The sequence below is a fragment of the Somniosus microcephalus genome, unplaced genomic scaffold, assembly GCF_052327205.1.
Source record: "Somniosus microcephalus isolate GS21.2 unplaced genomic scaffold, FLI_Smic_1.0 unresolved_chr8, whole genome shotgun sequence".
NCBI classification, from domain to species: domain Eukaryota; kingdom Metazoa; phylum Chordata; class Chondrichthyes; order Squaliformes; family Somniosidae; genus Somniosus; species Somniosus microcephalus.
In genome coordinates this window covers 43,029,380-43,057,122 of record NW_028225186.1, presented here as the reverse complement: position 1 = coordinate 43,057,122, position 27,743 = coordinate 43,029,380, and the positions used below count along the sequence as shown (strand labels likewise).

Here is a 27,743-nt window from a genome sequence, read left to right as displayed (position 1 = left end):
GAAAGAGCTCTGCAATTAATTTCATTCACCTGCCCTTTCCCCATAGCCCTGTAATGTTTTTCCTTCAAGTATTTATTCAACTGCCTTTTGAAAGTCACTATTGAATCTGCTTCACCGCCCTTTCAGGCAGTGCATTCCAGATCACAACAACTTGCTGCTTAAAAAAAATGTTTCCTCATGTCACCTCTGGTTCTTTTGCCAATCACCATAAATCTGAGTCCTCTGGTTACCGAACCTTCTGCCAGTGGAAACACTTTCTTCTTGTTTACGCTATCAAAACTATTCATAATTTTGAACATCTCCATCAAATCTCCTCTTAACCCTCTCTGCTCTAAGGAGAACAATCCCAGCTTCTCCAGTCTCTCCACATAATTGAATTCCCTCATCCCTGGTACCATTCTGGTAAATCTCATCTGCACCCTCTCTAAGACCTTGACATCCTGTGTTGACTTTAACAACATAGCACTGATTTGACACGTTCCTGTGAAAGATCATTGATAATTAAGAGATTGTAAATCTCACCTGCTTGCTGCTGGGGTTTGCCGATGTTGAGCTGAGACTGTACGTGCAATGGTTTTGAAATGACAATCAGAAGGGATGTGGTTTAGACGTCACATGAATGAAATGACAGTTTCATCTTAAAAAGGAGAAGTGTAAGTGAAGGCAGTCCACGAGGAGGCTGGATTGGCTCGTGTGTGTCATGGGCTGTGGTAACCCACTGTCCAAACTGCCTACGGTGGGCAGCAGCAGCTGTCACAGCTGGGAGCCCTTTTCTTTATCTTTACAACTTCCCTTCTCCACTCTCCCCTCCTGCTGAAACCCATCACAACTGATCCTCTGCTCAGCCATTGCCCACAGCCAGCAGGGCGAGTGGACAAGAAGCCAGGCTCACTCACTCTCTCCCTAACAGAGGGCCACTGACACCAATTGTAACCGCTGCCCAGGTTCAAGTCAGCTCCCTCAGCACAGGCCGGGAACGGAGCCTGGAGCTTTCCAAATGCAAGAAAGTAAGAAACAAATACTGGCCAGGAAAGTCTCAGCGAGACCGAGAAATCTGTGCGTTTGCTTGATTGAAACCAAAACGGCTTCGAACCCGAGGTTACTTCACACAGGTGGAGAAATTCAGTTCACTTTTTCGACACAATTCAAAGCAGCAGAAGCAATGAACACGTTGAAACCGGCAAATATGAACACATACATCACCACGCAACAACAGAATAAGGAGCATATGGCACAGAAAAAGAAGAAATGAAAGAAAGATTCAAAGAAAGAAAGAAAGTACAAGGACTTGGGGTTTTATACACTGGCACTGTGTTTCTTTCTGCACCGGGACAGCAGAGGGCACAATCGGAACATCAGCCACATCAGTGCCTGAAACATGGTTCAATTGGAACAGGAGGAGGCCGTTCAGCCCCTCGAGCCTGTCATCCCAGAACAGGAGGAGGCCATTCAGCCCCTCTAGCCTGTCAAACCGGAACAGGAGGAGTCCTTTCAGCCCCTTGAGCCTGTCGAACAGGAACAGGAGGAGGCCATTCAGCCCGCTGAGCCTGTCGAACAGGAGGAGGCCATTCAGCCCCTCGAGCCTGTCAAACAGGAACAGGAGGAGGCCATTCAGCCCCTCGAGCCTGTTACACAGGAACAGGTGGAGGCCATTCATTCCCTTGACCCAGTTACACAGGAACAGCTAATTTATTATTAATGTTTCATGTGATGTGTTTGCTCTGAAATAAATTGTTAAAAGATTTAACTTGCATTGGCCAGGAATCGAATCCGGGTCTCCCGCGTGGTAGATGAGAATTCTACTTCTGAACCACCAATGCTCGCAATGGCCACAAAATTCTTTTTCCGGTAGCTACAATTTATTTTTGACTTTTGTTAATGGAAGCGCGGACACTGCGGTAAAATAAAAAGCGAAATGCAGCAGATGCTGGATCTGAAGTTGTTGATTAAATGTTGGAAACACTCCACAGGTCAGGGAACATCTGTGGACAGAAAAACACAGGGTTAACCTTTCAGGTCCATGAGCTCTCGGTAGAACTAATGTTTTGCAGCTTTGTAGGTCCCGTGTGAGTTTCCTTCCAAACTTTTTAAACTTTTGTGTGAAAAATGCCACATTAGCAACGTGTGCAAGACTCGAATGACAGAGTAACTGGGCCGTGATAACTTATCCTGATATTCATGAGGCCTTAACATTCGCTGCATAAGACAATTCTACCTCTGGTTACCATCCCTCCTGCCATTGGAAAGCGTTTGTCTTTATTTCCTCTATCAAAACCCATTGTAATTTTGCAAGCCTCTATTAAATTTCCTCTAAGCCTCCAGAGGAAAGCAATCGCAGCTTCTCCACACTATCCCTCGGGCCACACTGTAAGACGTCAAACGGGTTCTGTATGTCTGATGGACATATATTGCAGCTACAGGAGAGTCAAAGGTTATGGGGAACGGGCGGCAAAGTTGCGTTGTGTCGAAGATCTCATCAGCCACGAACTTATTAAATGGCGGGCTCGAGGGGCCGAATGGCCCAATCCTGCTCCTATTTATTCTTTTGGGGAAGGTTAGTTTCTTAATTATGTAATTTTTGAGCAGCTGAACAACGTTGGAAGGAAATTCCCACGGGACCTAGAAAAGTGCAAAATCTTAGCTCTGCCGAGAGCTCATGCACCTGAGAGGTTAACCCTGTGTTTCTCTGTCCACAGATCTTCCAGGACCTTCGAAGTGTTTCCAGCATTTAATCAACAATTCCAGATGCAGTATCTGCTGCATATTGCTTTTTATGTTAACGCAGTGTCCCCGGTTGTATTAACAAAAGTCAAAAATAAATTGTAGCCACCAGAAAATAAAATCGATTAAGTCGGCGTGCATTGGTGGTTCAGGGGTAGAATTCTCGCCTGCCACGCGGGGGTGCCGGGTTCGATTCCCGGCCAATGCAGGCTAATTTTTTTAACAATTCATTTCATAGCAAACACATCACATGAGCATAAATAATTTATTAGCTGTACCTGTGCAACTGGATCAAGGGTATGAATGTTCTGCTCCTGTTCCTGTGCAACAGCTTTGAGGGGCTGAATGGCTTTCTGTTCCTGTGTAACAGGCTCGATTCTTACTCTGACAGACATTACATTGCTCACTTCCTCGTTAGTCTCGTTGTGAGTATCCCCGCCTGTCACGCGGGAGACCGGGGTGAAATTCCCCGACGGGAAGGAATTTTAACATCCCCAATTTTAAACGTTTTGGCAGCACCTTAACGCGCTCCTTGGAAAATATCAACACCGAAAGATTGAACCTAAAATAATTTTAAACGGTGAGGAACTGTATTAAAATCTCCTGCATCAATTCCTCGTTTGCATAATGTTCTCCTTCTGTTTGTCTTTTGTGCGGGGCACTGCGGAACGAGAGAGGACAGGGAAATACAGATAACAGCGGGAGAAAGCACGTCTGACCTTTCAAGTGGACAGCACTGGCACGATTGGCCGAATGGCCTCATACTGTACTGCACGCCTCCATGAATCATATGGATATCTGAGACATACTCACACAAAGTGAGCACACATCTGTGTTCGTGCATGTGTTTGAGTCTTTGTCTCAAGCAGTGCATTACTGTCTCCTCTGTATTGTCCTTGATATTTTGGTGCTGATTATTCAATATCCCGACGGCTTTTCTCGGACTGTGTATCTCTGAGAAAAGCACAGAAGCAAATAGATTTCAGGTGGACGCCTACACGCACTTGATGCTGTGGTTTCCTGAACATGTCCTTTGTGATCTCGCCTAAAAAATGTCATCTTGTACGAAAAGTTTGCCTGGCGTGAAAGTGACCTGAATTTCAAAGCAGCAAGGAGGAAAGACTGCCTTGTTCTGCTTGCTGGCAGGACGCTTTTCGCAGCTTCTCTGGTGGTCTAGTGGATAGGTTTCGGCGCTTTCACCACCGCGGCCCGGGTTCGATTCCCGGTCAGGCAACCAGTGCGTTTTCTGGCTCTTTGAAATGCCAGCAATCAAAGCACCCGCGCGAAACAATGGCTTGCACCTCATCAACCTTTCAATTTTCCACACGCCTGCTGTTGCCTCAACAGTCAGCAGCGCATCATTCGGTACCCGAGGTGCAGCATTCGCTTCCTTGCCTTCTATAAAATGCCTGCTGTTTCATCGTCAGCAGGAAATGGCATTGGGAACAAGACACTTTAAATGCCCACATTTATGTGTACCTCACAGTGTCAGAACAGTCACGGTTATTATCCGTCTTCCATGTATTATTTTGCCGACTGCACCTCCCTAACAAACTTAGCTGATCACAGCACGGCTATCAGTCAACTCATTGCCAGTGTGAAAAATGCCACATTAGCAACGTTTGCAAGACTCGAATGACAGAGTAACTGGGCCGTGATAACTTATCCTGATATTCATGAGGCCTTAACATTCGCTGCATAAGACAATTCTACCTCTGGTTACCATCCCTCCTGCCATTGGAAAGCGTTTGTCTTTATTTCCTCTATCAAAACCCATTGTAATTTTGCAAGCCTCTATTAAATTTCCTCTTAGCCTCCAGAGGAAAGCAATCGCAGCTTCTCCACACTATCCCTCGGGCCACACTGTAAGACGACAAACGGGTTCTGTATGTCTGATGGACATATATTTCAGCTACAGGAGAGTCAAAGGTTATGGGGAACGGGCGGCAAAGTTGCGTTGTATCGAAGATCTCATCAGCCACGAACTTATTAAATGGCGGGCTCGAGGGGCCGAATGGCCCAATCCTGCTCCTATTTATTCTTTTGGGGAAGGTTAGTTTCTTAATTATGTAATTTTTGAGCAGCTAAACAACGTTGGAAGGAAACTCCCACGGGACCTAGAAAAGTGCAAAATCTTAGCTCTGCCGAGAGCTCATGCACCTGAGAGGTTAACCCTGTGTTTCTCTGTCCACAGATCTTCCAGGACCTTCGAAGTGTTTCCAGCATTTAATCAACAATTCCAGATGCAGTATCTGCTGCATATTGCTTTTTATGTTAACGCAGTGTCCCCGCTTGTATTAACAAAAATCAAAAATAAATTGTAGCCACCAGAAAAAAGAATCGATTAAGTCGGCGTGCATTGGTGGTTCAGGGGTAGAATTCTCGCCTGCCACGCGGGAGACCCGGGTTCGATTCCCGGCCAATGCAAGCTAATTTTTTTAACAATTCATTTCATAGCAAACACATCACATGAGCATAAATAATTTATTAGCTGTACCTGTGCAACTGGATCAAGGGTATGAATGTTCTGCTCCTGTTCCTGTGCAACAGCTTTGAGGGGCTGAATGGCATCCTGTTCCTGTGTAACAGGCTCGATTCTTACTCTGACAGACATTACATTGCTCACTTCCTCGTTAGTCTCGTTGTGAGTATCCCCGCCTGTCACGCGGGAGACCGGGGTGAAATTCCCCGACGGGAAGGAATTTTAACATCCCCAATTTTAAACGTTTTGGCAGCGCCTTAAAGCGCTCCTTGGAAAATATCAACCGCGAAAGATTGAACCTAAAATAATTTTAAACGGTGAGGAACTGTATAAAAATCTCCTGCATCAATTCCTCGTTTGCATAATGTTCTCCTTCTGTTTGTCTTTTGTGCGGGGCACTGCGGAACGAGAGAGGACAGGGAAATACAGATAACAGCGGGAGAAAGCACGTCTGAACTTTCAAGTGGACAGCACTGGCACGATTGGCCGAATGGCCTCATACTGTACTGCACGCCTCCATGAATCATATGGATATCTGAGACATACTCACACAAAGTGAGCACACATCTGTGTTCGTGCATGTGTTTGAGTCTTTGTCTCAAGCAGTGCATTACTGTCTCCTCTGTATTGTCCTTGATATTTTGGTGCTGATTATTCAATATCCCGACGGCTTTTCTCGGACTGTGTATCTCTGAGAAAAGCACAGAAGCAAATAGATTTCAGGTGGACGCCTACACGCACTTGATGCTGTGGTTTCCTGAACATGTCCTTTGTGATCTCGCCTAAAAAATGTCATCTTGTCCGAAAAGTTTGCCTGGCGTGAAAGTGACCTGAATTTCAAAGCAGCAAGGAGGAAAGACTGCCTTGTTCTGCTTGCTGGCAGGACGCTTTTCGCAGCTTCTCTGGTGGTCTAGTGGATAGGTTTCGGCGCTTTCACCACCGCGGCCCGGGTTCGATTCCCGGTCAGGCAACCAGTGCGTTTTCTGGCTCTTTGAAATGCCAGCAATCAAAGCACCCGCGCGAAACAATGGCTTGCACCTCATCAACCTTTCAATTTTCCACACGCCTGCTGTTGCCTCAACAGTCAGCAGCGCATCATTCGGTACCCGAGGTGCAGCATTCGCTTCCTTGCCTTCTATAAAATGCCTGCTGTTTCATCGTCAGCAGGAAATGGCATTGGGAACAAGACACTTTAAATGCCCACATTTATGTGTACCTCACAGTGTCAGAACAGTCACGGTTATTATCCGTCTTCCATGTATTATTTTGCCGACTGCACCTCCCTAACAAACTTAGCTGATCACAGCACGGCTATCAGTCAACTCATTGCCAGTGTGAAAAATGCCACATTAGCAACGTTTGCAAGACTCGAATGACAGAGTAACTGGGCCGTGATAACTTATCCTGATATTCATGAGGCCTTAACATTCGCTGCATAAGACAATTCTACCTCTGGTTACCATCCCTCCTGCCATTGGAAAGCGTTTGTCTTTATTTCCTCTATCAAAACCCATTGTAATTTTGCAAGCCTCTATTAAATTTCCTCTTAGCCTCCAGAGGAAAGCAATCGCAGCTTCTCCACACTATCCCTCGGGCCACACTGTAATACAACAAACGGGTTCTGTATGTCTGATGGACATATATTTCAGCTACAGGAGAGTCAAAGGTTATGGGGAACGGGCGGCAAAGTTGCGTTGTATCGAAGATCTCATCAGCCACGAACTTATTAAATGGCGGGCTCGAGGGGCCGAATGGCCCAATCCTGCTCCTATTTATTCTTTTGGGGAAGGTTAGTTTCTTAATTATGTAATTTTTGAGCAGCTAAACAACGTTGGAAGGAAACTCCCACGGGACCTAGAAAAGTGCAAAATCTTAGCTCTGCCGAGAGCTCATGCACCTGAGAGGTTAACCCTGTGTTTCTCTGTCCACAGATCTTCCAGGACCTTCGAAGTGTTTCCAGCATTTAATCAACAATTCCAGATGCAGTATCTGCTGCATATTGCTTTTTATGTTAACGCAGTGTCCCCGCTTGTATTAACAAAAGTCAAAAATAAATTGTAGCCACCAGAAAAAAGAATCGATTAAGTCGGCGTGCATTGGTGGTTCAGGGGTAGAATTCTCGCCTGCCACGCGGGAGACCCGGGTTCGATTCCCGGCCAATGCAGGCTAATTTTTTTAACAATTCATTTCATAGCAATCACATCACATGAGCATAAATAATTTATTAGCTGTACCTGTGCAACTGGATCAAGGGTATGAATGTTCTGCTCCTGTTCCTGTGCAACAGCTTTGAGGGGCTGAATGGCATCCTGTTCCTGTGTAACAGGCTCGATTCTTACTCTGACAGACATTACATTGCTCACTTCCTCGTTAGTCTCGTTGTGAGTATCCCCGCCTGTCACGCGGGAGACCGGGGTGAAATTCCCCGACGGGAAGGAATTTTAACATCCCCAATTTTAAACGTTTTGGCAGCACCTTAACGCGCTCCTTGGAAAATATCAACCGCGAAAGATTGAACCTAAAATAATTTTAAACGGTGAGGAACTGTATAAAAATCTCCTGCATCAATTCCTCGTTTGCATAATGTTCTCCTTCTGTTTGTCTTTTGTGCGGGGCACTGCGGAACGAGAGAGGACAGGGAAATACAGATAACAGCGGGAGAAAGCACGTCTGAACTTTCAAGTGGACAGCACTGGCACGATTGGCCGAATGGCCTCATACTGTACTGCACGCCTCCATGAATCATATGGATATCTGAGACATACTCACACAAAGTGAGCACACATCTGTGTTCGTGCATGTGTTTGAGTCTTTGTCTCAAGCAGTGCATTACTGTCTCCTCTGTATTGTCCTTGATATTTTGGTGCTGATTATTCAATATCCCGACGGCTTTTCTCGGACTGTGTATCTCTGAGAAAAGCACAGAAGCAAATAGATTTCAGGTGGACGCCTACACGCACTTGATGCTGTGGTTTCCTGAACATGTCCTTTGTGATCTCGCCTAAAAAATGTCATCTTGTCCGAAAAGTTTGCCTGGCGTGAAAGTGACCTGAATTTCAAAGCAGCAAGGAGGAAAGACTGCCTTGTTCTGCTTGCTGGCAGGACGCTTTCCGCAGCTTCTCTGGTGGTCTAGTGGATAGGTTTCGGCGCTTTCACCGTCGCGTCCCGGGTTCGATTCCCGGTCAGGCAACCAGTGCGTTTTCTGGCTCTTTGAAATGCCAGCAATCAAAGCACCCGCGCGAAACAATGGCTTGCACCTCATCAACCTTTCAATTTTCCACACGCCTGCTGTTGCCTCAACAGTCAGCAGCGCATCATTCGGTACCCGAGGTGCAGCATTCGCTTCCTTGCCTTCTATAAAATGCCTGCTGTTTCATCGTCAGCAGGAAATGGCATTGGGAACAAGACACTTTAAATGCCCACATTTATGTGTACCTCACAGTGTCAGAACAGTCACGGTTATTATCCGTCTTCCATGTATTATTTTGCCGACTGCATCTCCCTAACAAACTTAGCTGATCACAGCACGGCTATCAGTCAACTCATTGCCAGTGTGAAAAATGCCACATTAGCAACGTTTGCAAGACTCGAATGACAGAGTAACTGGGCCGTGATAACTTATCCTGATATTCATGAGGCCTTAACATTCGCTGCATAAGACAATCCTACCTCTGGTTACCATCCCTCCTGCCATTGGAAAGCGTTTGTCTTTATTTCCTCTATCAAAACCCATTGTAATTTTGCAAGCCTCTATTAAATTTCCTCTTAGCCTCCAGAGGAAAGCAATCGCAGCTTCTCCACACTATCCCTCGGGCCACACTGTAAGACGTCAAACGGGTTCTGTATGTCTGATGGACATATATTTCAGCTACAGGAGAGTCAAAGGTTATGGGGAACGGGCGGCAAAGTTGCGTTGTGTCGAAGATCTCATCAGCCACGAACTTATTAAATGGCGGGCTCGAGGGGCCGAATAGCCCAATCCTGCTCCTATTTATTCTTTTGGGGAAGGTTAGTTTCTTAATTATGTAATTTTTGAGCAGCTAAACAACGTTGGAAGGAAACTCCCACGGGACCTAGAAAAGTGCAAAATCTTAGCTCTGCCGAGAGCTCATGCACCTGAGAGGTTAACCCTGTGTTTCTCTGTCCACAGATCTTCCAGGACCTTCGAAGTGTTTCCAGCATTTAAACAACAATTCCAGATGCAGTATCTGCTGCATATTGCTTTTTATGTTAACGCAGTGTCCCCGCTTGTATTAACAAAAGTCAAAAATAAATTGTAGCCACCAGAAAAAAGAATCGATTATGTCGGCGTGCATTGGTGGTTCAGGGGTAGAATTCTCGCCTGCCACGCGGGAGACCCGGGTTCGATTCCCGGCCAATGCAGGCTAATTTTTTTAACAATTCATTTCATAGCAAACACATCACATGAGCATAAATAATTTATTAGCTGTACCTGTGCAACTGGATCAAGGGTATGAATGTTCTGCTCCTGTTCGTGTGCAACAGCTTTGAGGGGCTGAATGGCATCCTGTTCCTGTGTAACAGGCACGATTCTTACTCTGACAGACATTACATTGCTCACTTCCTCGTTAGTCTCGTTGTGAGTATCCCCGCCTGTCACGCGGGAGACCGGGGTGAAATTCCCCGACGGGAAGGAATTTTAACATCCCCAATTTTAAACGTTTTGGCAGCACCTTAAAGCGCTCCTTGGAAAATATCAACCGCGAAAGATTGAACCTAAAATAATTTTAAACGGTGAGGAACTGTATAAAAATCTCCTGCATCAATTCCTCGTTTGCATAATGTTCTCCTTCTGTTTGTCTTTTGTGCGGGGCACTGCGGAACGAGAGAGGACAGGGAAATACAGATAACAGCGGGAGAAAGCACGTCTGAACTTTCAAGTGGACAGCACTGGCACGATTGGCCGAATGGCCTCATACTGTACTGCACGCCTCCATGAATCATATGGATATCTGAGACATACTCACACAAAGTGAGCACACATCTGTGTTCGTGCATGTGTTTGAGTCTTTGTCTCAAGCAGTGCATTACTGTCTCCTCTGTATTGTCCTTGATATTTTGGTGCTGATTATTCAATATCCCGACGGCTTTTCTCGGACTGTATCTCTGAGAAAAGCACAGAAGCAAATAGATTTCAGGTGGACGCCTACACGCACTTGATGCTGTGGTTTCCTGAACATGTCCTTTGTGATCTCGCCTAAAAAATGTCATCTTGTCCGAAAAGTTTGCCTGGCGTGAAAGTGACCTGAATTTCAAAGCAGCAAGGAGGAAAGACTGCCTTGTTCTGCTTGCTGGCAGGACGCTTTTCGCAGCTTCTCTGGTGGTCTAGTGGATAGGTTTCGGCGCTTTCACCGTGGCGTCCCGGGTTCGATTCCCGGTCAGGCAACCAGTGCGTTTTCTGGCTCTTTGAAATGCCAGCAATCAAAGCACCCGCGCGAAACAATGGCTTGCACCTCATCAACCTTTCAATTTTCCACACGCCTGCTGTTGCCTCAACAGTCAGCAGCGCATCATTCGGTACCCGAGGTGCAGCATTCGCTTCCTTGCCTTCTATAAAATGCCTGCTGTTTCATCGTCAGCAGGAAATGGTATTGGGAACAAGACACTTTAAATGCCCACATTTATGTGTACCTCACAGTGTCAGAACAGTCACGGTTATTATCCGTCTTCCATGTATTATTTTGCCGACTGCATCTCCCTAACAAACTTAGCTGATCACAGCACGGCTATCAGTCAACTCATTGCCAGTGTGAAAAATGCCACATTAGCAACGTTTGCAAGACTCGAATGACAGAGTAACTGGGCCGTGATAACTTATCCTGATATTCATGAGGCCTTAACATTCGCTGCATAAGACAATTCTACCTCTGGTTACCATCCCTCCTGCCATTGGAAAGCGTTTGTCTTTATTTCCTCTATCAAAACCCATTGTAATTTTGCAAGCCTCTATTAAATTTCCTCTTAGCCTCCAGAGGAAAGCAATCGCAGCTTCTCCACACTATCCCTCGGGCCACACTGTAAGACGTCAAACGGGTTCTGTATGTCTGATGGACATATATTTCAGCTACAGGAGAGTCAAAGGTTATGGGGAACGGGCGGCAAAGTTGCGTTGTGTCGAAGATCTCATCAGCCACGAACTTATTAAATGGCGGGCTCGAGGGGCCGAATAGCCCAATCCTGCTCCTATTTATTCTTTTGGGGAAGGTTCGTTTCTTAATTATGTAATTTTTGAGCAGCTAAACAACGTTGGAAGGAAACTCCCACGGGACCTAGAAAAGTGCAAAATCTTAGCTCTGCCGAGAGCTCATGCACCTGAGAGGTTAACCCTGTGTTTCTCTGTCCACAGATCTTCCAGGACCTTCGAAGTGTTTCCAGCATTTAATCAACAATTCCAGATGCAGTATCTGCTGCATATTGCTTTTTATGTTAACGCAGTGTCCCCGCTTGTATTAACAAAAGTCAAAAATAAATTGTAGCCACCAGAAAAAAGAATCGATTAAGTCGGCGTGCATTGGTGGTTCAGGGGTAGAATTCTCGCCTGCCATGCGGGAGACCCGGGTTCGATTCCCGGCCAATGCAGGCTAATTTTTTTAACAATTCATTTCATAGCAAACACATCACATGAGCATAAATAATTTATTAGCTGTACCTGTGCAAGTGGATCAAGGGTATGAATGTTCTGCTCCTGTTCCTGTGCAACAGCTTTGAGGGGCTGAATGGCATCCTGTTCCTGTGTAACAGGCACGATTCTTACTCTGACAGACATTGCATTGCTCACTTCCTCGTTAGTCTCGTTGTGAGTATCCCCGCCTGTCACGCGGGAGACCGGGGTGAAATTCCCCGACGGGAAGGAATTTTAACATCCCCAATTTTAAACGTTTTGGCAGCACCTTAACGCGCTCCTTGGAAAATATCAACCGCGAAAGATTGAACCTAAAATAATTTTAAACGGTGAGGAACTGTATAAAAATCTCCTGCATCAATTCCCCGTTTGCATAATGTTCTCCTTCTGTTTGTCTTTTGTGCGGGGCACTGCGGAACGAGAGAGGACAGGGAAATACAGATAACAGCGGGAGAAAGCACGTCTGAACTTTCAAGTGGACAGCACTGGCACGATTGGCCGAATGGCCTCATACTGTACTGCACGCCTCCATGAATCATATGGATATCTGAGACATACTCACACAAAGTGAGCACACATCTGTGTTCGTGCATGTGTTTGAGTCTTTGTCTCAAGCAGTGCATTACTGTCTCCTCTGTATTGTCCTTGATATTTTGGTGCTGATTATTCAATATCCCGACGGCTTTTCTCGGACTGTGTATCTCTGAGAAAAGCACAGAAGCAAATAGATTTCAGGTGGACGCCTACACGCACTTGATGCTGTGGTTTCCTGAACATGTCCTTTGTGATCTCGCCTAAAAAATGTCATCTTGTCCGAAAAGTTTGCCTGGCGTGAAAGTGACCTGAATTTCAAAGCAGCAAGGAGGAAAGACTGCCTTGTTCTGCTTGCTGGCAGGACGCTTTCCGCAGCTTCTCTGGTGGTCTAGTGGATAGGTTTCGGCGCTTTCACCGTCGCGTCCCGCGTTCGATTCCCGGTCAGGCAACCAGTGCGTTTTCTGGCTCTTTGAAATGCCAGCAATCAAAGCACCCGCGCGAAACAATGGCTTGCACCTCATCAACCTTTCAATTTTCCACACGCCTGCTGTTGCCTCAACAGTCAGCAGCGCATCATTCGGTACCCGAGGTGCAGCATTCGCTTCCTTGCCTTCTATAAAATGCCTGCTGTTTCATCGTCAGCAGGAAATGGTATTGGGAACAAGACACTTTAAATGCCCACATTTATGTGTACCTCACAGTGTCAGAACAGTCACGGTTATTATCCGTCTTCCATGTATTATTTTGCCGACTGCATCTCCCTAACAAACTTAGCTGATCACAGCACGGCTATCAGTCAACTCATTGCCAGTGTGAAAAATGCCACATTAGCAACGTTTGCAAGACTCGAATGACAGAGTAACTGGGCCGTGATAACTTATCCTGATATTCATGAGGCCTTAACATTCGCTGCATAAGACAATTCTACCTCTGGTTACCATCCCTCCTGCCATTGGAAAGCGTTTGTCTTTATTTCCTCTATCAAAACCCATTGTAATTTTGCAAGCCTCTATTAAATTTCCTCTTAGCCTCCAGAGGAAAGCAATCGCAGCTTCTCCACACTATCCCTCGGGCCACACTGTAAGACGTCAAACGGGTTCTGTATGTCTGATGGACATATATTTCAGCTACAGGAGAGTCAAAGGTTATGGGGAACGGGCGGCAAAGTTGCGTTGTGTCGAAGATCTCATCAGCCACGAACTTATTAAATGGCGGGCTCGAGGGGCCGAATAGCCCAATCCTGCTCCTATTTATTCTTTTGGGGAAGGTTCGTTTCTTAATTATGTAATTTTTGAGCAGCTAAACAACGTTGGAAGGAAACTCCCACGGGACCTAGAAAAGTGCAAAATCTTAGCTCTGCCGAGAGCTCATGCACCTGAGAGGTTAACCCTGTGTTTCTCTGTCCACAGATCTTCCAGGACCTTCGAAGTGTTTCCAGCATTTAATCAACAATTCCAGATGCAGTATCTGCTGCATATTGCTTTTTATGTTAACGCAGTGTCCCCGCTTGTATTAACAAAAGTCAAAAATAAATTGTAGCCACCAGAAAAAAGAATCGATTAAGTCGGCGTGCATTGGTGGTTCAGGGGTAGAATTCTCGCCTGCCATGCGGGAGACCCGGGTTCGATTCCCGGCCAATGCAGGCTAATTTTTTTAACAATTCATTTCATAGCAAACACATCACATGAGCATAAATAATTTATTAGCTGTACCTGTGCAAGTGGATCAAGGGTATGAATGTTCTGCTCCTGTTCCTGTGCAACAGCTTTGAGGGGCTGAATGGCATCCTGTTCCTGTGTAACAGGCACGATTCTTACTCTGACAGACATTGCATTGCTCACTTCCTCGTTAGTCTCGTTGTGAGTATCCCCGCCTGTCACGCGGGAGACCGGGGTGAAATTCCCCGACGGGAAGGAATTTTAACATCCCCAATTTTAAACGTTTTGGCAGCACCTTAACGCGCTCCTTGGAAAATATCAACCGCGAAAGATTGAACCTAAAATAATTTTAAACGGTGAGGAACTGTATAAAAATCTCCTGCATCAATTCCCCGTTTGCATAATGTTCTCCTTCTGTTTGTCTTTTGTGCGGGGCACTGCGGAACGAGAGAGGACAGGGAAATACAGATAACAGCGGGAGAAAGCACGTCTGAACTTTCAAGTGGACAGCACTGGCACGATTGGCCGAATGGCCTCATACTGTACTGCACGCCTCCATGAATCATATGGATATCTGAGACATACTCACACAAAGTGAGCACACATCTGTGTTCGTGCATGTGTTTGAGTCTTTGTCTCAAGCAGTGCATTACTGTCTCCTCTGTATTGTCCTTGATATTTTGGTGCTGATTATTCAATATCCCGACGGCTTTTCTCGGACTGTGTATCTCTGAGAAAAGCACAGAAGCAAATAGATTTCAGGTGGACGCCTACACGCACTTGATGCTGTGGTTTCCTGAACATGTCCTTTGTGATCTCGCCTAAAAAATGTCATCTTGTCCGAAAAGTTTGCCTGGCGTGAAAGTGACCTGAATTTCAAAGCAGCAAGGAGGAAAGACTGCCTTGTTCTGCTTGCTGGCAGGACGCTTTCCGCAGCTTCTCTGGTGGTCTAGTGGATAGGTTTCGGCGCTTTCACCGTCGCGTCCCGCGTTCGATTCCCGGTCAGGCAACCAGTGCGTTTTCTGGCTCTTTGAAATGCCAGCAATCAAAGCACCCGCGCGAAACAATGGCTTGCACCTCATCAACCTTTCAATTTTCCACACGCCTGCTGTTGCCTCAACAGTCAGCAGCGCATCATTCGGTACCCGAGGTGCAGCATTCGCTTCCTTGCCTTCTATAAAATGCCTGCTGTTTCATCGTCAGCAGGAAATGGTATTGGGAACAAGACACTTTAAATGCCCACATTTATGTGTACCTCACAGTGTCAGAACAGTCACGGTTATTATCCGTCTTCCATGTATTATTTTGCCGACTGCATCTCCCTAACAAACTTAGCTGATCACAGCACGGCTATCAGTCAACTCATTGCCAGTGTGAAAAATGCCACATTAGCAACGTTTGCAAGACTCGAATGACAGAGTAACTGGGCCGTGATAACTTATCCTGATATTCATGAGGCCTTAACATTCGCTGCATAAGACAATTCTACCTCTGGTTACCATCCCTCCTGCCATTGGAAAGCGTTTGTCTTTATTTCCTCTATCAAAACCCATTGTAATTTTGCAAGCCTCTATTAAATTTCCTCTTAGCCTCCAGAGGAAAGCAATCGCAGCTTCTCCACACTATCCCTCGGGCCACACTGTAAGACGTCAAACGGGTTCTGTATGTCTGATGGACATATATTTCAGCTACAGGAGAGTCAAAGGTTATGGGGAACGGGCGGCAAAGTTGCGTTGTGTCGAAGATCTCATCAGCCACGAACTTATTAAATGGCGGGCTCGAGGGGCCGAATAGCCCAATCCTGCTCCTATTTATTCTTTTGGGGAAGGTTAGTTTCTTAATTATGTAATTTTTGAGCAGCTAAACAACGTTGGAAGGAAACTCCCACGGGACCTAGAAAAGTGCAAAATCTTAGCTCTGCCGAGAGCTCATGCACCTGAGAGGTTAACCCTGTGTTTCTCTGTCCACAGATCTTCCAGGACCTTCGAAGTGTTTCCAGCATTTAATCAACAATTCCAGATGCAGTATCTGCTGCATATTGCTTTTTATGTTAACGCAGTGTCCCCGCTTGTATTAACAAAAGTCAAAAATAAATTGTAGCCACCAGAAAAAAGAATCGATTAAGTCGGCGTGCATTGGTGGTTCAGGGGTAGAATTCTCGCCTGCCACGCGGGAGACCCGGGTTCGATTCCCGGCCAATGCAGGCTAATTTTTTTAACAATTCATTTCATAGCAAACACATCACATGAGCATAAATAATTTATTAGCTGTACCTGTGCAACTGGATCAAGGGTATGAATGTTCTGCTCCTGTTCCTGTGCAACAGCTTTGAGGGGCTGAATGGCATCCTGTTCCTGTGTAACAGGCACGATTCTTACTCTGACAGACATTACATTGCTCACTTCCTCGTTAGTCTCGTTGTGAGTATCCCCGCCTGTCACGCGGGAGACCGGGGTGAAATTCCCCGACGGGAAGGAATTTTAACATCCCCAATTTTAAACGTTTTGGCAGCACCTTAACGCGCTCCTTGGAAAATATCAACCGCGAAAGATTGAACCTAAAATAATTTTAAACGGTGAGGAACTGTATTAAAATCTCCTGCATCAATTCCTCGTTTGCATAATGTTCTCCTTCTGTTTGTCTTTTGTGCGGGGCACTGCGGAACGAGAGAGGACAGGGAAATACAGATAACAGCGGGAGAAAGCACGTCTGAACTTTCAAGTGGACAGCACTGGCACGATTGGCCGAATGGCCTCATACTGTACTGCACGCCTCCATGAATCATATGGATATCTGAGACATACTCACACAAAGTGAGCACACATCTGTGTTCGTGCATGTGTTTGAGTCTTTGTCTCAAGCAGTGCATTACTGTCTCCTCTGTATTGTCCTTGATATTTTGGTGCTGATTATTCAATATCCCGACGGCTTTTCTCGGACTGTGTATCTCTGAGAAAAGCACAGAAGCAAATAGATTTCAGGTGGACGCCTACACGCACTTGATGCTGTGGTTTCCTGAACATGTCCTTTGTGATCTCGCCTAAAAAATGTCATCTTGTCCGAAAAGTTTGCCTGGCGTGAAAGTGACCTGAATTTCAAAGCAGCAAGGAGGAAAGACTGCCTTGTTCTGCTTGCTGGCAGGACGCTTTCCGCAGCTTCTCTGGTGGTCTAGTGGATAGGTTTCGGCGCTTTCACCGTCGCGTCCCGCGTTCGATTCCCGGTCAGGCAACCAGTGCGTTTTCTGGCTCTTTGAAATGCCAGCAATCAAAGCACCCGCGCGAAACAATGGCTTGCACCTCATCAACCTTTCAATTTTCCACACGCCTGCTGTTGCCTCAACAGTCAGCAGCGCATCATTCGGTACCCGAGGTGCAGCATTCGCTTCCTTGCCTTCTATAAAATGCCTGCTGTTTCATCGTCAGCAGGAAATGGTGTTGGGAACAAGACACTTTAAATGCCCACATTTATGTGTACCTCACAGTGTCAGAACAGTCACGGTTATTATCCGTCTTCCATGTATTATTTTGCCGACTGCATCTCCCTAACAAACTTAGCTGATCACAGCACGGCTATCAGTCAACTCATTGCCAGTGTGAAAAATGCCACATTAGCAACGTTTGCAAGACTCGAATGACAGAGTAACTGGGCCGTGATAACTTATCCTGATATTCATGAGGCCTTAACATTCGCTGCATAAGACAATTCTACCTCTGGTTACCATCCCTCCTGCCATTGGAAAGCGTTTGTCTTTATTTCCTCTATCAAAACCCATTGTAATTTTGCAAGCCTCTATTAAATTTCCTCTTAGCCTCCAGAGGAAAGCAATCGCAGCTTCTCCACACTATCCCTCGGGCCACACTGTAAGACGTCAAACGGGTTCTGTATGTCTGATGGACATATATTTCAGCTACAGGAGAGTCAAAGGTTATGGGGAACGGGCGGCAAAGTTGCGTTGTGTCGAAGATCTCATCAGCCACGAACTTATTAAATGGCGGGCTCGAGGGGCCGAATAGCCCAATCCTGCTCCTATTTATTCTTTTGGGGAAGGTTAGTTTCTTAATTATGTAATTTTTGAGCAGCTAAACAACGTTGGAAGGAAACTCCCACGGGACCTAGAAAAGTGCAAAATCTTAGCTCTGCCGAGAGCTCATGCACCTGAGAGGTTAACCCTGTGTTTCTCTGTCCACAGATCTTCCAGGGCCTTCGAAGTGTTTCCAGCATTTAATCAACAATTCCAGATGCAGTATCTGCTGCATATTGCTTTTTATGTTAACGCAGTGTCCCCGCTTGTATTAACAAAAGTCAAAAATAAATTGTAGCCACCAGAAAAAAGAATCGATTAAGTCGGCGTGCATTGGTGGTTCAGGGGTAGAATTCTCGCCTGCCACGCGGGAGACCCGGGTTCGATTCCCGGCCAATGCAGGCTAATTTTTTTAACAATTCATTTCATAGCAAACACATCACATGAGCATAAATAATTTATTAGCTGTACCTGTGCAACTGGATCAAGGGTATGAATGTTCTGCTCCTGTTCCTGTGCAACAGCTTTGAGGGGCTGAATGGCATCCTGTTCCTGTGTAACAGGCTCGATTCTTACTCTGACAGACATTACATTGCTCACTTCCTCGTTAGTCTCGTTGTGAGTATCCCCGCCTGTCACGCGGGAGACCGGGGTGAAATTCCCCGACGGGAAGGAATTTTAACATCCCCAATTTTAAACGTTTTGGCAGCGCCTTAAAGCGCTCCTTGGAAAATATCAACCGCGAAAGATTGAACCTAAAATAATTTTAAACGGTGAGGAACTGTATAAAAATCTCCTGCATCAATTCCTCGTTTGCATAATGTTCTCCTTCTGTTTGTCTTTTGTGCGGGGCACTGCGGAACGAGAGAGGACAGGGAAATACAGATAACAGCGGGAGAAAGCACGTCTGAACTTTCAAGTGGACAGCACTGGCACGATTGGCCGATTGGCCTCATACTGTACTGCACGCCTCCATGAATCATATGGATATCTGAGACATACTCACACAAAGTGAGCACACATCTGTGTTCGTGCATGTGTTTGAGTCTTTGTCTCAAGCAGTGCATTACTGTCTCCTCTGTATTGTCCTTGATATTTTGGTGCTGATTATTCAATATCCCGACGGCTTTTCTCGGACTGTGTATCTCTGAGAAAAGCACAGAAGCAAATAGATTTCAGGTGGACGCCTACACGCACTTGATGCTGTGGTTTCCTGAACATGTCCTTTGTGATCTCGCCTAAAAAATGTCATCTTGTCCGAAAAGTTTGCCTGGCGTGAAAGTGACCTGAATTTCAAAGCAGCAAGGAGGAAAGACTGCCTTGTTCTGCTTGCTGGCAGGACGCTTTTCGCAGCTTCTCTGGTGGTCTAGTGGATAGGTTTCGGCGCTTTCACCACCGCGGCCCGCGTTCGATTCCCGGTCAGGCAACCAGTGCGTTTTCTGGCTCTTTGAAATGCCAGCAATCAAAGCACCCGCGCGAAACAATGGCTTGCACCTCATCAACCTTTCAATTTTCCACACGCCTGCTGTTGCCTCAACAGTCAGCAGCGCATCATTCGGTACCCGAGGTGCAGCATTCGCTTCCTTGCCTTCTATAAAATGCCTGCTGTTTCATCGTCAGCAGGAAATGGCATTGGGAACAAGACACTTTAAATGCCCACATTTATGTGTACCTCACAGTGTCAGAACAGTCACGGTTATTATCCGTCTTCCATGTATTATTTTGCCGACTGCACCTCCCTAACAAACTTAGCTGATCACAGCACGGCTATCAGTCAACTCATTGCCAGTGTGAAAAATGCCACATTAGCAACGTTTGCAAGACTCGAATGACAGAGTAACTGGGCCGTGATAACTTATCCTGATATTCATGAGGCCTTAACATTCGCTGCATAAGACAATTCTACCTCTGGTTACCATCCCTCCTGCCATTGGAAAGCGTTTGTCTTTATTTCCTCTATCAAAACCCATTGTAATTTTGCAAGCCTCTATTAAATTTCCTCTTAGCCTCCAGAGGAAAGCAATCGCAGCTTCTCCACACTATCCCTCGGGCCACACTGTAATACAACAAACGGGTTCTGTATGTCTGATGGACATATATTTCAGCTACAGGAGAGTCAAAGGTTATGGGGAACGGGCGGCAAAGTTGCGTTGTATCGAAGATCTCATCAGCCACGAACTTATTAAATGGCGGGCTCGAGGGGCCGAATGGCCCAATCCTGCTCCTATTTATTCTTTTGGGGAAGGTTAGTTTCTTAATTATGTAATTTTTGAGCAGCTAAACAACGTTGGAAGGAAACTCCCACGGGACCTAGAAAAGTGCAAAATCTTAGCTCTGCCGAGAGCTCATGCACCTGAGAGGTTAACCCTGTGTTTCTCTGTCCACAGATCTTCCAGGACCTTCGAAGTGTTTCCAGCATTTAATCAACAATTCCAGATGCAGTATCTGCTGCATATTGCTTTTTATGTTAACGCAGTGTCCCCGCTTGTATTAACAAAAGTCAAAAATAAATTGTAGCCACCAGAAAAAAGAATCGATTAAGTCGGCGTGCATTGGTGGTTCAGGGGTAGAATTCTCGCCTGCCACGCGGGAGACCCGGGTTCGATTCCCGGCCAATGCAGGCTAATTTTTTTAACAATTCATTTCATAGCAATCACATCACATGAGCATAAATAATTTATTAGCTGTACCTGTGCAACTGGATCAAGGGTATGAATGTTCTGCTCCTGTTCCTGTGCAACAGCTTTGAGGGGCTGAATGGCATCCTGTTCCTGTGTAACAGGCTCGATTCTTACTCTGACAGACATTACATTGCTCACTTCCTCGTTAGTCTCGTTGTGAGTATCCCCGCCTGTCACGCGGGAGACCGGGGTGAAATTCCCCGACGGGAAGGAATTTTAACATCCCCAATTTTAAACGTTTTGGCAGCACCTTAACGCGCTCCTTGGAAAATATCAACCGCGAAAGATTGAACCTAAAATAATTTTAAACGGTGAGGAACTGTATAAAAATCTCCTGCATCAATTCCTCGTTTGCATAATGTTCTCCTTCTGTTTGTCTTTTGTGCGGGGCACTGCGGAACGAGAGAGGACAGGGAAATACAGATAACAGCGGGAGAAAGCACGTCTGAACTTTCAAGTGGACAGCACTGGCACGATTGGCCGAATGGCCTCATACTGTACTGCACGCCTCCATGAATCATATGGATATCTGAGACATACTCACACAAAGTGAGCACACATCTGTGTTCGTGCATGTGTTTGAGTCTTTGTCTCAAGCAGTGCATTACTGTCTCCTCTGTATTGTCCTTGATATTTTGGTGCTGATTATTCAATATCCCGACGGCTTTTCTCGGACTGTGTATCTCTGAGAAAAGCACAGAAGCAAATAGATTTCAGGTGGACGCCTACACGCACTTGATGCTGTGGTTTCCTGAACATGTCCTTTGTGATCTCGCCTAAAAAATGTCATCTTGTCCGAAAAGTTTGCCTGGCGTGAAAGTGACCTGAATTTCAAAGCAGCAAGGAGGAAAGACTGCCTTGTTCTGCTTGCTGGCAGGACGCTTTCCGCAGCTTCTCTGGTGGTCTAGTGGATAGGTTTCGGCGCTTTCACCGTCGCGTCCCGGGTTCGATTCCCGGTCAGGCAACCAGTGCGTTTTCTGGCTCTTTGAAATGCCAGCAATCAAAGCACCCGCGCGAAACAATGGCTTGCACCTCATCAACCTTTCAATTTTCCACACGCCTGCTGTTGCCTCAACAGTCAGCAGCGCATCATTCGGTACCCGAGGTGCAGCATTCGCTTCCTTGCCTTCTATAAAATGCCTGCTGTTTCATCGTCAGCAGGAAATGGCATTGGGAACAAGACACTTTAAATGCCCACATTTATGTGTACCTCACAGTGTCAGAACAGTCACGGTTATTATCCGTCTTCCATGTATTATTTTGCCGACTGCATCTCCCTAACAAACTTAGCTGATCACAGCACGGCTATCAGTCAACTCATTGCCAGTGTGAAAAATGCCACATTAGCAACGTTTGCAAGACTCGAATGACAGAGTAACTGGGCCGTGATAACTTATCCTGATATTCATGAGGCCTTAACATTCGCTGCATAAGACAATTCTACCTCTGGTTACCATCCCTCCTGCCATTGGAAAGCGTTTGTCTTTATTTCCTCTATCAAAACCCATTGTAATTTTGCAAGCCTCTATTAAATTTCCTCTTAGCCTCCAGAGGAAAGCAATCGCAGCTTCTCCACACTATCCCTCGGGCCACACTGTAAGACGTCAAACGGGTTCTGTATGTCTGATGGACATATATTTCAGCTACAGGAGAGTCAAAGGTTATGGGGAACGGGCGGCAAAGTTGCGTTGTGTCGAAGATCTCATCAGCCACGAACTTATTAAATGGCGGGCTCGAGGGGCCGAATAGCCCAATCCTGCTCCTATTTATTCTTTTGGGGAAGGTTAGTTTCTTAATTATGTAATTTTTGAGCAGCTAAACAACGTTGGAAGGAAACTCCCACGGGACCTAGAAAAGTGCAAAATCTTAGCTCTGCCGAGAGCTCATGCACCTGAGAGGTTAACCCTGTGTTTCTCTGTCCACAGATCTTCCAGGACCTTCGAAGTGTTTCCAGCATTGAAACAACAATTCCAGATGCAGTATCTGCTGCATATTGCTTTTTATGTTAACGCAGTGTCCCCGCTTGTATTAACAAAAGTCAAAAATAAATTGTAGCCACCAGAAAAAAGAATCGATTATGTCGGCGTGCATTGGTGGTTCAGGGGTAGAATTCTCGCCTGCCACGCGGGAGACCCGGGTTCGATTCCCGGCCAATGCAGGCTAATTTTTTTAACAATTCATTTCATAGCAAACACATCACATGAGCATAAATAATTTATTAGCTGTACCTGTGCAACTGGATCAAGGGTATGAATGTTCTGCTCCTGTTCGTGTGCAACAGCTTTGAGGGGCTGAATGGCATCCTGTTCCTGTGTAACAGGCACGATTCTTACTCTGACAGACATTACATTGCTCACTTCCTCGTTAGTCTCGTTGTGAGTATCCCCGCCTGTCACGCGGGAGACCGGGGTGAAATTCCCCGACGGGAAGGAATTTTAACATCCCCAATTTTAAACGTTTTGGCAGCACCTTAAAGCGCTCCTTGGAAAATATCAACCGCGAAAGATTGAACCTAAAATAATTTTAAACGGTGAGGAACTGTATAAAAATCTCCTGCATCAATTCCTCGTTTGCATAATGTTCTCCTTCTGTTTGTCTTTTGTGCGGGGCACTGCGGAACGAGAGAGGACAGGGAAATACAGATAACAGCGGGAGAAAGCACGTCTGAACTTTCAAGTGGACAGCACTGGCACGATTGGCCGAATGGCCTCATACTGTACTGCACGCCTCCATGAATCATATGGATATCTGAGACATACTCACACAAAGTGAGCACACATCTGTGTTCGTGCATGTGTTTGAGTCTTTGTCTCAAGCAGTGCATTACTGTCTCCTCTGTATTGTCCTTGATATTTTGGTGCTGATTATTCAATATCCCGACGGCTTTTCTCGGACTGTATCTCTGAGAAAAGCACAGAAGCAAATAGATTTCAGGTGGACGCCTACACGCACTTGATGCTGTGGTTTCCTGAACATGTCCTTTGTGATCTCGCCTAAAAAATGTCATCTTGTCCGAAAAGTTTGCCTGGCGTGAAAGTGACCTGAATTTCAAAGCAGCAAGGAGGAAAGACTGCCTTGTTCTGCTTGCTGGCAGGACGCTTTTCGCAGCTTCTCTGGTGGTCTAGTGGATAGGTTTCGGCGCTTTCACCGTGGCGTCCCGGGTTCGATTCCCGGTCAGGCAACCAGTGCGTTTTCTGGCTCTTTGAAATGCCAGCAATCAAAGCACCCGCGCGAAACAATGGCTTGCACCTCATCAACCTTTCAATTTTCCACACGCCTGCTGTTGCCTCAACAGTCAGCAGCGCATCATTCGGTACCCGAGGTGCAGCATTCGCTTCCTTGCCTTCTATAAAATGCCTGCTGTTTCATCGTCAGCAGGAAATGGTATTGGGAACAAGACACTTTAAATGCCCACATTTATGTGTACCTCACAGTGTCAGAACAGTCACGGTTATTATCCGTCTTCCATGTATTATTTTGCCGACTGCATCTCCCTAACAAACTTAGCTGATCACAGCACGGCTATCAGTCAACTCATTGCCAGTGTGAAAAATGCCACATTAGCAACGTTTGCAAGACTCGAATGACAGAGTAACTGGGCCGTGATAACTTATCCTGATATTCATGAGGCCTTAACATTCGCTGCATAAGACAATTCTACCTCTGGTTACCATCCCTCCTGCCATTGGAAAGCGTTTGTCTTTATTTCCTCTATCAAAACCCATTGTAATTTTGCAAGCCTCTATTAAATTTCCTCTTAGCCTCCAGAGGAAAGCAATCGCAGCTTCTCCACACTATCCCTCGGGCCACACTGTAAGACGTCAAACGGGTTCTGTATGTCTGATGGACATATATTTCAGCTACAGGAGAGTCAAAGGTTATGGGGAACGGGCGGCAAAGTTGCGTTGTGTCGAAGATCTCATCAGCCACGAACTTATTAAATGGCGGGCTCGAGGGGCCGAATAGCCCAATCCTGCTCCTATTTATTCTTTTGGGGAAGGTTCGTTTCTTAATTATGTAATTTTTGAGCAGCTAAACAACGTTGGAAGGAAACTCCCACGGGACCTAGAAAAGTGCAAAATCTTAGCTCTGCCGAGAGCTCATGCACCTGAGAGGTTAACCCTGTGTTTCTCTGTCCACAGATCTTCCAGGACCTTCGAAGTGTTTCCAGCATTTAATCAACAATTCCAGATGCAGTATCTGCTGCATATTGCTTTTTATGTTAACGCAGTGTCCCCGCTTGTATTAACAAAAGTCAAAAATAAATTGTAGCCACCAGAAAAAAGAATCGATTAAGTCGGCGTGCATTGGTGGTTCAGGGGTAGAATTCTCGCCTGCCATGCGGGAGACCCGGGTTCGATTCCCGGCCAATGCAGGCTAATTTTTTTAACAATTCATTTCATAGCAAACACATCACATGAGCATAAATAATTTATTAGCTGTACCTGTGCAAGTGGATCAAGGGTATGAATGTTCTGCTCCTGTTCCTGTGCAACAGCTTTGAGGGGCTGAATGGCATCCTGTTCCTGTGTAACAGGCACGATTCTTACTCTGACAGACATTGCATTGCTCACTTCCTCGTTAGTCTCGTTGTGAGTATCCCCGCCTGTCACGCGGGAGACCGGGGTGAAATTCCCCGACGGGAAGGAATTTTAACATCCCCAATTTTAAACGTTTTGGCAGCACCTTAACGCGCTCCTTGGAAAATATCAACCGCGAAAGATTGAACCTAAAATAATTTTAAACGGTGAGGAACTGTATAAAAATCTCCTGCATCAATTCCCCGTTTGCATAATGTTCTCCTTCTGTTTGTCTTTTGTGCGGGGCACTGCGGAACGAGAGAGGACAGGGAAATACAGATAACAGCGGGAGAAAGCACGTCTGAACTTTCAAGTGGACAGCACTGGCACGATTGGCCGAATGGCCTCATACTGTACTGCACGCCTCCATGAATCATATGGATATCTGAGACATACTCACACAAAGTGAGCACACATCTGTGTTCGTGCATGTGTTTGAGTCTTTGTCTCAAGCAGTGCATTACTGTCTCCTCTGTATTGTCCTTGATATTTTGGTGCTGATTATTCAATATCCCGACGGCTTTTCTCGGACTGTGTATCTCTGAGAAAAGCACAGAAGCAAATAGATTTCAGGTGGACGCCTACACGCACTTGATGCTGTGGTTTCCTGAACATGTCCTTTGTGATCTCGCCTAAAAAATGTCATCTTGTCCGAAAAGTTTGCCTGGCGTGAAAGTGACCTGAATTTCAAAGCAGCAAGGAGGAAAGACTGCCTTGTTCTGCTTGCTGGCAGGACGCTTTTCGCAGCTTCTCTGGTGGTCTGGTGGATAGGTTTCGGCGCTTTCAGCGTGGCGTCCCGGGTTCGATTCCCGGTCAGGCAACCAGTGCGTTTTCTGGCTCTTTGAAATGCCAGCAATCAAAGCACCCGCGCGAAACAATGGCTTGCACCTCATCAACCTTTCAATTTTCCACACGCCTGCTGTTGCCTCAACAGTCAGCAGCGCATCATTCGGTACCCGAGGGTGCAGCATTCGCTTCCTTGCCTTCTATAAAATGCCTGCTGTTTCATCGTCAGCAGGAAATGGCATTGGGAACAAGACACTTTAAATGCCCACATTTATGTGTACCTCACAGTGTCAGAACAGTCACGGTTATTATCCGTCTTCCATGTATTATTTTGCCGACTGCATCTCCCTAACAAACTTAGCTGATCACAGCACGGCTATCAGTCAACTCATTGCCAGTGTGAAAAATGCCACATTAGCAACGTTTGCAAGACTCGAATGACAGAGTAACTGGGCCGTGATAACTTATCCTGATATTCATGAGGCCTTAACATTCGCTGCATAAGACAATTCTACCTCTGGTTACCATCCCTCCTGCCATTGGAAAGCGTTTGTCTTTATTTCCTCTATCAAAACCCATTGTAATTTTGCAAGCCTCTATTAAATTTCCTCTTAGCCTCCAGAGGAAAGCAATCGCAGCTTCTCCACACTATCCCTCGGGCCACACTGTAAGACGTCAAACGGGTTCTGTATGTCTGATGGACATATATTTCAGCTACAGGAGAGTCAAAGGTTATGGGGAACGGGCGGCAAAGTTGCGTTGTGTCGAAGATCTCATCAGCCACGAACTTATTAAATGGCGGGCTCGAGGGGCCGAATAGCCCAATCCTGCTCCTATTTATTCTTTTGGGGAAGGTTAGTTTCTTAATTATGTAATTTTTGAGCAGCTAAACAACGTTGGAAGGAAACTCCCACGGGATCTAGAAAAGTGCAAAATCTTAGCTCTGCCGAGAGCTCATGCACCTGAGAGGTTAACCCTGTGTTTCTCTGTCCACAGATCTTCCAGGACCTTCGAAGTGTTTCCAGCATTTAATCAACAATTCCAGCTGCAGTATCTGCTGCATATTGCTTTTTATGTTAACGCAGTGTCCCCGCTTGTATTAACAAAAGTCAAAAATAAATTGTAGCCACCAGAAAAAAGAATCGATTAAGTCGGCGTGCATTGGTGGTTCAGGGGTAGAATTCTCGCCTGCCACGCGGGAGACCCGGGTTCGATTCCCGGCCAATGCAGGCTAATTTTTTTAACAATTCATTTCATAGCAAACACATCACATGAGCATAAATAATTTATTAGCTGTACCTGTGCAACTGGATCAAGGGTATGAATGTTCTGCTCCTGTTCCTGTGCAACAGCTTTGAGGGGCTGAATGGCATCCTGTTCCTGTGTAACAGGCACGATTCTTACTCTGACAGACATTACATTGCTCACTTCCTCGTTAGTCTCGTTGTGAGTATCCCCGCCTGTCACGCGGGAGACCGGGGTGAAATTCCCCGACGGGAAGGAATTTTAACATCCCCAATTTTAAACGTTTTGGCAGCACCTTAACGCGCTCCTTGGAAAATATCAACCGCGAAAGATTGAACCTAAAATAATTTTAAACGGTGAGGAACTGTATAAAAATCTCCTGCATCAATTCC

The 27,743-nt window shown here is 45.9% G+C and overlaps 11 non-coding genes across 11 annotated transcripts; all 11 read left to right on the top strand.

The window, feature by feature from the left end:
* The first annotated feature begins 5,077 nt into the window (after positions 1-5,077).
* Positions 5,078-5,148, top strand: trnag-gcc (transfer RNA glycine (anticodon GCC)). Its single transcript has one exon. It is a non-coding gene; the product is annotated as a tRNA-Gly (tRNA).
* Positions 5,149-7,296: 2,148 nt separating this feature from the next.
* trnag-gcc (transfer RNA glycine (anticodon GCC)) lies at positions 7,297-7,367 on the top strand. The gene has a single exon. It is a non-coding gene; the product is annotated as a tRNA-Gly (tRNA).
* Positions 7,368-9,515: 2,148 nt separating this feature from the next.
* Positions 9,516-9,586, top strand: trnag-gcc (transfer RNA glycine (anticodon GCC)). The gene has a single exon. It is a non-coding gene; the product is annotated as a tRNA-Gly (tRNA).
* A 2,146-nt stretch (positions 9,587-11,732) lies between these two features.
* On the top strand, positions 11,733-11,803 carry trnag-gcc (transfer RNA glycine (anticodon GCC)). The gene has a single exon. It is a non-coding gene; the product is annotated as a tRNA-Gly (tRNA).
* A 2,148-nt stretch (positions 11,804-13,951) lies between these two features.
* trnag-gcc (transfer RNA glycine (anticodon GCC)) lies at positions 13,952-14,022 on the top strand. Its single transcript has one exon. It is a non-coding gene; the product is annotated as a tRNA-Gly (tRNA).
* Positions 14,023-16,170: 2,148 nt separating this feature from the next.
* On the top strand, positions 16,171-16,241 carry trnag-gcc (transfer RNA glycine (anticodon GCC)). The gene has a single exon. It is a non-coding gene; the product is annotated as a tRNA-Gly (tRNA).
* A 2,148-nt stretch (positions 16,242-18,389) lies between these two features.
* Positions 18,390-18,460, top strand: trnag-gcc (transfer RNA glycine (anticodon GCC)). The gene has a single exon. It is a non-coding gene; the product is annotated as a tRNA-Gly (tRNA).
* Positions 18,461-20,608: 2,148 nt separating this feature from the next.
* On the top strand, positions 20,609-20,679 carry trnag-gcc (transfer RNA glycine (anticodon GCC)). The gene has a single exon. It is a non-coding gene; the product is annotated as a tRNA-Gly (tRNA).
* Positions 20,680-22,827: 2,148 nt separating this feature from the next.
* On the top strand, positions 22,828-22,898 carry trnag-gcc (transfer RNA glycine (anticodon GCC)). Its single transcript has one exon. It is a non-coding gene; the product is annotated as a tRNA-Gly (tRNA).
* A 2,146-nt stretch (positions 22,899-25,044) lies between these two features.
* On the top strand, positions 25,045-25,115 carry trnag-gcc (transfer RNA glycine (anticodon GCC)). Its single transcript has one exon. It is a non-coding gene; the product is annotated as a tRNA-Gly (tRNA).
* Positions 25,116-27,264: 2,149 nt separating this feature from the next.
* trnag-gcc (transfer RNA glycine (anticodon GCC)) lies at positions 27,265-27,335 on the top strand. The gene has a single exon. It is a non-coding gene; the product is annotated as a tRNA-Gly (tRNA).
* Positions 27,336-27,743: the final 408 nt, after the last annotated feature.